At 38.3% G+C, this 8,199-nt stretch overlaps 1 long non-coding RNA gene across 1 annotated transcript; it reads right to left on the reverse strand.

Moving 5' to 3' along the window:
- Positions 1-2,543: 2,543 nt before the first annotated feature.
- LOC109495461 lies at positions 2,544-7,759 on the reverse strand. Its single transcript, XR_002150867.3, has 4 exons — positions 7,682-7,759; positions 4,669-4,730; positions 3,045-3,121; positions 2,544-2,949 (listed from the first exon to the last, which is right to left on the reverse strand). It is a non-coding gene; the product is annotated as an uncharacterized LOC109495461 (long non-coding RNA).
- Positions 7,760-8,199: the final 440 nt, after the last annotated feature.

Consider the following 8,199-nt stretch of genomic DNA (forward strand, 5'->3'; position numbering starts at 1 on the left):
GACGGTTAATTTTATGTTTCAAATTGACTGGGCCAAGGAATGCCCAGATATCTCATTAAACATTTCTAGGTTTGTCTAGGAAGGTGTTTCCTGAAGAGATTAGCATTGAATTGATTAACTGGATTAAGTAGATGGCACTTCTGATGGTGGGTGGGCATAATCCAACCCACTGATGGCCTGAATAGAACAAAAAAGTAAAGGAAGAGACAGTTCCCTCTCTTTCTACCTCACTGAATAAGCTTGAGCACTGATCTTCTGTGGTAAGAACTCCTGGCCCTCAGGACATCAAAATATACCACTGGTTTTCTTGGGTCTCCAGTTTGCAGATGACATATCATGTGATTTCTTAGCTTCCATAATCATGGGATTATAAGGTATTGATTTGTTTCTCTGGGGAATCCTGACTAATAATATTTAGGTATTGAGAATGTTTTTAGAAGATGGGAATTTTTTTTTTTAATTTTTTTTTCAATGTTTATTTTTTTGGGGACAGAGAGAGAGAGCATGAACGGGGGAGGGGCAGAGAGAGAGGGAGACACAGAATCGGAAACAGGCTCCAGTCTCTGAGCCATCAGCCCAGAGCCCGACGCGGGGCTCGAACTCACGGACCGCGAGATCGCGACCTGGCTGAAGTCGGACGCTTAACCGACTGCGCCACCCAGGTGCCCCTAGAAGATGGGAATTTTAAGAAAAAGTTTTGCGGATTAGTTCTGGAGCTTCTGGAATTGGTTTTCTAATATATTCCCTATTATCTCTGTTTCCTGGGGAACTTCGACAATTACACTGAGAAAAGTGGTGAGATAAGTCACTGAATTTGGGAAGAACTGGAAACTGAGCCTGGGGTTTTGAGTAGGCCATTTATGTCATTATGAAGTCACCTTCCGGGATTGATAGCTGGTCTTTTATTAGAGGGAAAGATAGAGTCAGATACCAGTGTCTTTAGAGGATGATCCAGGGGAGCAATCACTGTAATGTCAGAGAAAGGTAGACAAGTCTCTGCTCTGGCTATATGAGACTCAAAAAGTGTGTTTACTCCCAAAGGAGAATATGTACCATATCTCCTAACCCTGGAGTTTATAAAGTTGTTAGGAAAAAACAAAATCAGTTAATATTTGAAAAGACCAGAGAGCAGTATCCTCAAAAGAATGCCATACTTAGTCAAAACAAGGAGATTAAGGAAACATTTTACATCTAAATTGAAAAGCCAAAGTTTTTTTCCCTTGGTTGGTTGCTTAAAGGGATGGTGGTTACTTGACCTCCAGTCTTGTTTCCCATGGAAAAAGGATCCAGTGTGTGCAACAGAAAGGCTGACAAGGCTGACCTTAAGAAAGTATGGCTGAGGGATGCCTGGGTGGCTCAGTTGGCTAAGTGTCCAATTTCGGCTCAGGGCATGATCTCACAATTCATGGGTTCAAGCCCCATGTCAGGCTCTGTGCTGACAGCTCAGAGCCTGGAGCCTGCTTCAGGTTCTGGATATCCCTGTCTCTTTCTGCTCCTGCCCCGCTCACACTCTGTGTGTGTCTCTCTCTCTCAAAAATAAATAAAGATTTTTTTTAAAAAAGTCATTTTAAGATAGTTTGGTGGATATTAAATAATGCTAGCCAATTTTTTTGTGTGTTGTACAAGTATGAGAAAATAAGGGAAGTTTAGTAAGCTTTGTTGAGAATAAGGTTAAAGATGAGACTAAAAATGGTTCTAAACTCAGAATAACAGCTGATGAGGGAGGACTTTTACAAATAAAATATGCCAACAAAAATGGGAGGGAGGAAGAGGCAAAGAGCCAATAAGAGTAAGAACATCCTTTTATTGAGTATGTTAATAATAAGTTCCAGTTTAACAAATTAGGAATCAAGACAATTGGTTCTGTTTCTAGTTGATTGGCCTTATAGGCTAACTAGTTTTATATTGTCACTGTCTGTCTGGGGTGCCTGGGTGACTCAGTCGGTTAAGGGTCCAACTTCAGCTCAGGTCATGATCTCACAGATTGTGGGTTTGAGCCCCGAGTCGGGCTCTGTGCTTACAACACAGAGCCTGGAGCCTGCTTCAGATTCTGTGTCTCCTTCTCTCGCTGCCTCTCCCCCACTCACACTCTGTCTCTCTCTGTCTCAAAAATAAATCAACGTTAAAAAAATGTATATTGTCAGTGTCTGTAATGAAGGTGTTATTCCCAGACCTTGATACATATCATTTGATTTTTCTGAACCACCACAGCTCATAAATAGGAATTTGGAAAGGATGGAGACAGCAGTAAAACCCACAGATAGGTTTGGCCATTCCTGTGGAAATAGATGTGTGCTCACAGGTTCTCATGTCTGATAGTCAGCAAGTTTACAGGTGTTCTTTGTGATACAGTGGCATTAGGGCAACAGAGGTGAGAGCTATAAGGGAGGCTTTATCAGTTAACTATTCTTTTTTTTTTTAATTTTTTTTTCAACGTTTATTTATTTTTGGGACAGAGAGAGACAGAGCATGAACGGGGGAGGGGCAGAGAGAGAGGGAGACACAGAATCAGAAACAGGCTCCAGGCTCTGAGCCATCAGCCCAGAGCCCGACGCGGGGCTCGAACTCCCGGACCGCGAGATCGTGACCTGGCTGAAGTCGGACGCTTAACCGACTGCGCCACCCAGGTGCCCCTATCAGTTAACTATTCTTACATATCAAACCACCCCCAAACTCAGTGACTCAAGACCGTGAGCATTTGTCATTGCTCACAAGACTACAGGTTGGCTGGGTGTTTCTTCTGGTCTTGACCACGTTTACTTTTGCAGCTGAAGGCAGTTGTGATATGAGAACAGGGCTCCACTGATATGACTGGACTCCCTCTCAGGCTTTGAAATTGGCAGCAGTCAGTCTGGTCTAGGCTGCCACTTGGCTAGGATGGATGGGCCATGTGATGCCTTATCCTCCAGCAGACTCACCTGGAATCATTCATGTGGTCTTTCTCAGGATCTGAAAACAAAACAAAACAAAAAGGTAAGCACAGAAAACTTTCCCAAACCTAGGCAAGAACCAATACATCTTCACTTCTAGCACATCCTACTCACCACAGCAAGTCACAAAGCCAGCCAAGATCTGGGGGTTATGGAAATAGTTTCCACGTCTTGATAGGAAGGAGTAGCCACTGTGACAAACAAAATGAGATAAAGAATTACAGACATACTTAGAATAAGTCTTATAAGGGGGCTTTAGTGTGTCAAAATATAAAATGAGGCACATTTTTAAGAGTTTATTGGAGCAAAAATCAGTTAGAATCAGTCAGTGCCAAACTAGGAGTGATTAGGAATGCTCTGGCCCACAAGAACTCAGGGAAAGACTTATAAAGAGAAGGTGTGGAAGTAAAGAAAAGACATTATTAATTGGCTATAGCTTAAAGTCTAGTTGGCTGTTTATGATTGGTTGTCCATAGCATCATGATTTTGTAAACTTGAGGTATTTACAAGCTTGGATTTTTGTTTGCTTACATAGACACTCAAGCATTAGAGCCACCTCAGTCAGCTTCCTTGTGAATTAATTTAACAAGGGGCAGAGTAAGTATCCACCAACAACTCTTGGTCAAAGAAAAATGCAAGAGAACAGTCTACTGCATACTGTCTAACATATAATGTTAACAGATAAGAACTGAGGGACCTGTAGCAATATTTGCAACTAGGACAGGTGTCCACAGAACGAAAGATGCAGTGTGAACTATCAAGCTGAGTTTGAAGGAAGCAAGGCTACATCCTAGAATATTTCAGTGAAGACAGGAAAATGCCCAGGGATCAGATGAAACTGAGAATATCTCAAATGTTATTAATATTACATCAAGTAAAACCAATAATGAGTCTTCTATAGTCTCCTCCCCCCAATATGGCTGTACTTCCACAAGCCAGTAGATGGTGAGCATGAAATTCAGAAGGGCTTACAGTATAAAATAAAAATACTACTGGATATGATTGAAGTCATAACTTGATATGACTGAGAAATAACTGAAAATTAAACAACTTTAGAAATAAGTCATCGTGTCGCTGTGCATTAGACAGACAGAATCAGATGTATAAAGTGTAAAGTGAATTCATTTATTAAAAAAAATAAAGTTAAATTTTTTCCTAAGAATATTTTATTTACTAAAGAAGTTGTACTAGCAGCTAAATCTATTTCTTTAATTCATTTTTTAAATATAAATAAGTTAAAAACTGTTGAGCCAAATAAAAGTTCGATTTTTTTTTTAGGGCCCTGAGTTTCCAATTGCAAAACCTTTGTTTTACAATTCCACCAAAATTCTTGGGGCACCTGGGTAACACAATTGGTTGAGCATAGGATTCTTGGTTTCGCCTCAGGTAATGATCTCGCAGTTTCATGGATTTGGGCCCCAAATTGACTCTGCACTGGCAGTGCAGAACCTGCTTGAGATTCTCTCTCTCTCTCTCTCTCTCTCTCTCTCTACCCCTCCACTCACACTGTCTCATCTGTCTCAAAATAAATAAACTTAAAAAAAAATTACAATTCCACCAAAATTCTTATAGAAGAGAAACATTTACAAAATTGGTAAGGAATTTGGAAGAAGGGTCAATTAGAACTAGATATGGTAAAGTAGCCCTATTTCAGAACTTAAAAAGAAAGAAAGAAAAGCACCTGGGAGGGTAGGATTCATGTTTAGAAGTGTTTACCATATTTCCATAGGTTCCTTACTTTTGTGTATTTTGTTCTGCTCTGTGTTATGCAGTTCACAGCCGTCATCATTTCCCATCTCTCTGTTGTATAAAATATAATCTGACGGTTATATTTTATTCCAATAAAGATATACTTATATTAATCTACACTCACTTGTACTTCAAATTTCCTGTGATCTCCCTAGTTGTGTGCTACTATCAAATGTATTACTGGAAAGCTTAAGCCCCTGCCAGGCACAGAAGTACTGCTATGACATTTGCAATAATCCATTTATTTATTCTCCAATTTCTTAAGTATCAAAATAACCCTAAGATTTATGAGTAAGGAAAATAACATTGGGTTATTTTCACTTATTTTTCCCAGAGGAATAAAAAACTAACCACTTAGAAACAGCATGGGAACTAGCTTATCATATAGCTCACAATTTGTGTTATATATACATATTTTTTTAAACATTGCTTCACACTCTCATTATTTCTGAAGCTTTCAAACTATGAGTGACCAAAATTACTAGTTCAGTTTTTTTGAATGATCCTTAGCCAGTCAATCATGCAGATTATCAAAGCAGAATGGAGGACAGCAAAGCCACTAAATTTAGACAGACCAGTCCACAATTTGAGAATGCATGTTTGAACCTGTAATCTGAATCAAGTGTCTGTACCTGTTCATCTGTTCCAACATTCACCATATTACAGATAGCAGAGGAAACAGAGGTTGTTTTTATGTATTGTGTTTCTCTTCTATTTTTGTTTTTTGTTTGTTTTTATTTTTGTTTTTGTTTTTGTTTGGTTTGGTTTGGTTTGGTTTGGTTTGGTTTGGTAAGCAAGGATTCTTACAGTTCTCTATTTAAATGGCTTGGAGAATATGCTGAGAAACAATGAAGTTCTCTTGTTTTGGATAGGTAAATTTCCAGAAAACCTCATCAGCTGACACTTTCACATACTATCATCACATTCAGCATCTGGGGGAGTTTGTTCCTCTAAACAGTGGCAGGAAGCATAGCTAGAAGCATAAATGCCAAAGTCTAGAAGGCAATAGCTCTCCTCCAAGGACGCAAAGTCAAAAGGGGTGTGTGGGCTGGAATCTGTGAATTCTAAGAATTCTCCGTCTCTGTCACATGTCAAAAAAAGGGCATAAAAACAGTCAAGATATGTTTTCACAACTTGCCCAGGTATTGCTGCTGCAAGTGGGCCACGCACAGTGACCACAGTCCAAATTTTAATAGCCATTAATGACATGAAAGTTATATTGTAAACTGAAAAATGTTGCTTAGAATATATTTGTTGAAATTGAGCTACAAATACTGTATTTTATATCAAAATATGTGCATGTGTTTCACCTATAAGTGTATTTATGTGGTATTTGACCCTGAATTTGTCTTTCCTTTTTGGAGGGCAGTGGTACTTGAGGCCCGTTTGGGTCCCAAACACCAGTGTAAGAACTTTAATTTATTCCTCTAGTGACAGGAATCTGTCCACTTTAAAATATAGCATAAACTAAACTTTATGTCCTATCACAGTGATACAAGGGAGCCATCCCTGAAAATCAGATGGGAAAAGAAGGAAACAAAGATTTAGGAACTCACAAACTAAACAGTTCTGTTCAAAAACAAGCACTATGCAATTGAGAATAGATTGAATTCAGGCTTGTAATTTGAAAACTCGAAATGGGTAGCAATTGTGAAGTTCATATCTGAATGATCTGCAACCTGTGGAGAATTCCCTCCGCCCTCAAAGACTAGTTTTTTCTTTGAGATTTTCCTCTTTCAATCTTCTGACCTCTCAAACCGCATGGATACAGGGTGCGTCCTCTTGGCTACCCACCATTAACACAATGGTCTATGCACTCCTCATTCACCTGCCATGGCTTCACACTAAAGCTTCTCTCAACACACCCCTTACCTCCTTTTAATCTGCACTAGACTTCTCTCTGTTGGTTCTTGGTCCACACTACTATATTTTCTCAAGGTGTTCCACGTATCCATTCTTTACGCACCATTGAAAACTGTATAAAAATTCTAGGGCCCACATTTTTTGTAAAATTTTCAAGGCCTCACATATCACACAACACAGGGAGGGATGCTATTAGCAGTTGCTGCAGTATTATATGTGCAGTAGATATATTCTACATTAGAAAGTATCTAAAACACAGGAGGCAAATACAATCAGTATTGGTACTGACCGAATGTAATAAGGTACTATGCTGTGAAGGAGAGTGTAGATCAAAAATATCATTGTGAGCGTGTTTAAGGAGTCTCTCTAAAACTCTATAGGTAAAGTGAATGAATGGTTAAAACAATTCAAGCAGAGAGATGTCATGATTGTGTTGTTACATAAGTGGCTCACAAAACAAAAAACAACAACAAAAATAATCCCAAGTGTTTATCTGAACCTGGCTTGGAAATGTGCAGGAAAACAGAATAAGGAGCCATAATAATAATCAAATGTATGTCACAATATTGGTAGGTCTGGAAATCAGCACTTGGTGGAAATAATTTTAATTTGTTCTGAGCGTTGTTAATGATGGCACATATTCTCTATTATACACATTTACATTTATATACATATATTTAATATAAACAAATTATCTGATTTTTCTCACAAGCATACAATATGAACACATACCATTATGATCTCGTGGTATTCTTTTAAAAGAATTAATAGTGCTGCTTCTCAGCAACTAATCAAAATATGTATAACTAATTGAATTAGATAATCTATATATCTGTATTTTTCTTCCTGTATCAAACTATTTCTACTGTCACTTTGAAGACAATGAAATGCCATATTTTCTTTACCATACTTCCAGTCAGATTATAATATTATGTTAGGTGCATGTTTCAGCTCAAGAAATTATTATAGTAAACACAAAGAGCAGCCAGCTGCCTAGAAAGGTCCATGCTCATTAAGTAGGCTAAAATTTCTAGTCTTCACCAACAATAATATGACTTTTCAAGTAGATATGTAATATGATTTCATCTAAATTTATAGATAGATTTTACACAAATTATTTCAATAACTATCTTTATCACCCTGTTCAACCGCCACAGTAAATCCCAGACACCATGGGAGAAGTAATCTTTAGGCTACTTGAGGCCAACCTCTCCACATGTAATTTGAAACACAATCTCTTCCTATACTAGGGGACTAGCCTTTGTGACTTCACCCCTTGTTACACACTGGGTTCTTGATGTCACATCACTATATGAAAGTTTTTACCTCACCAACTACAATGGTTGATCTCACTGTCTCTGAATTGTACTGCCTCTACTTGAACCAGTTTTCCGACTATCACCTGAGTTACTTTGGTTACGCAAATAAGAGTTCCAATGCCTCAGTTTCCTCCTCTGTAACGCTGGGAAACAACCTACCACCACAAGACTTTGTATGGATTAAATGAATGAAAAATACATAAAGTGCATTTTGAAAATGCATGACATGACAGATAGTGAATATTCAAAGACGATGGAGTGTTACTGTTTTAAAGTGATCATTCCATATTTATTTAATTATCATGTAATTTAACTTCTGTAATTATTCTTTTTTCCTC

This window comes from Felis catus, chromosome F1 (assembly GCF_018350175.1).
Source record: "Felis catus isolate Fca126 chromosome F1, F.catus_Fca126_mat1.0, whole genome shotgun sequence".
Classification (NCBI taxonomy): domain Eukaryota; kingdom Metazoa; phylum Chordata; class Mammalia; order Carnivora; family Felidae; genus Felis; species Felis catus.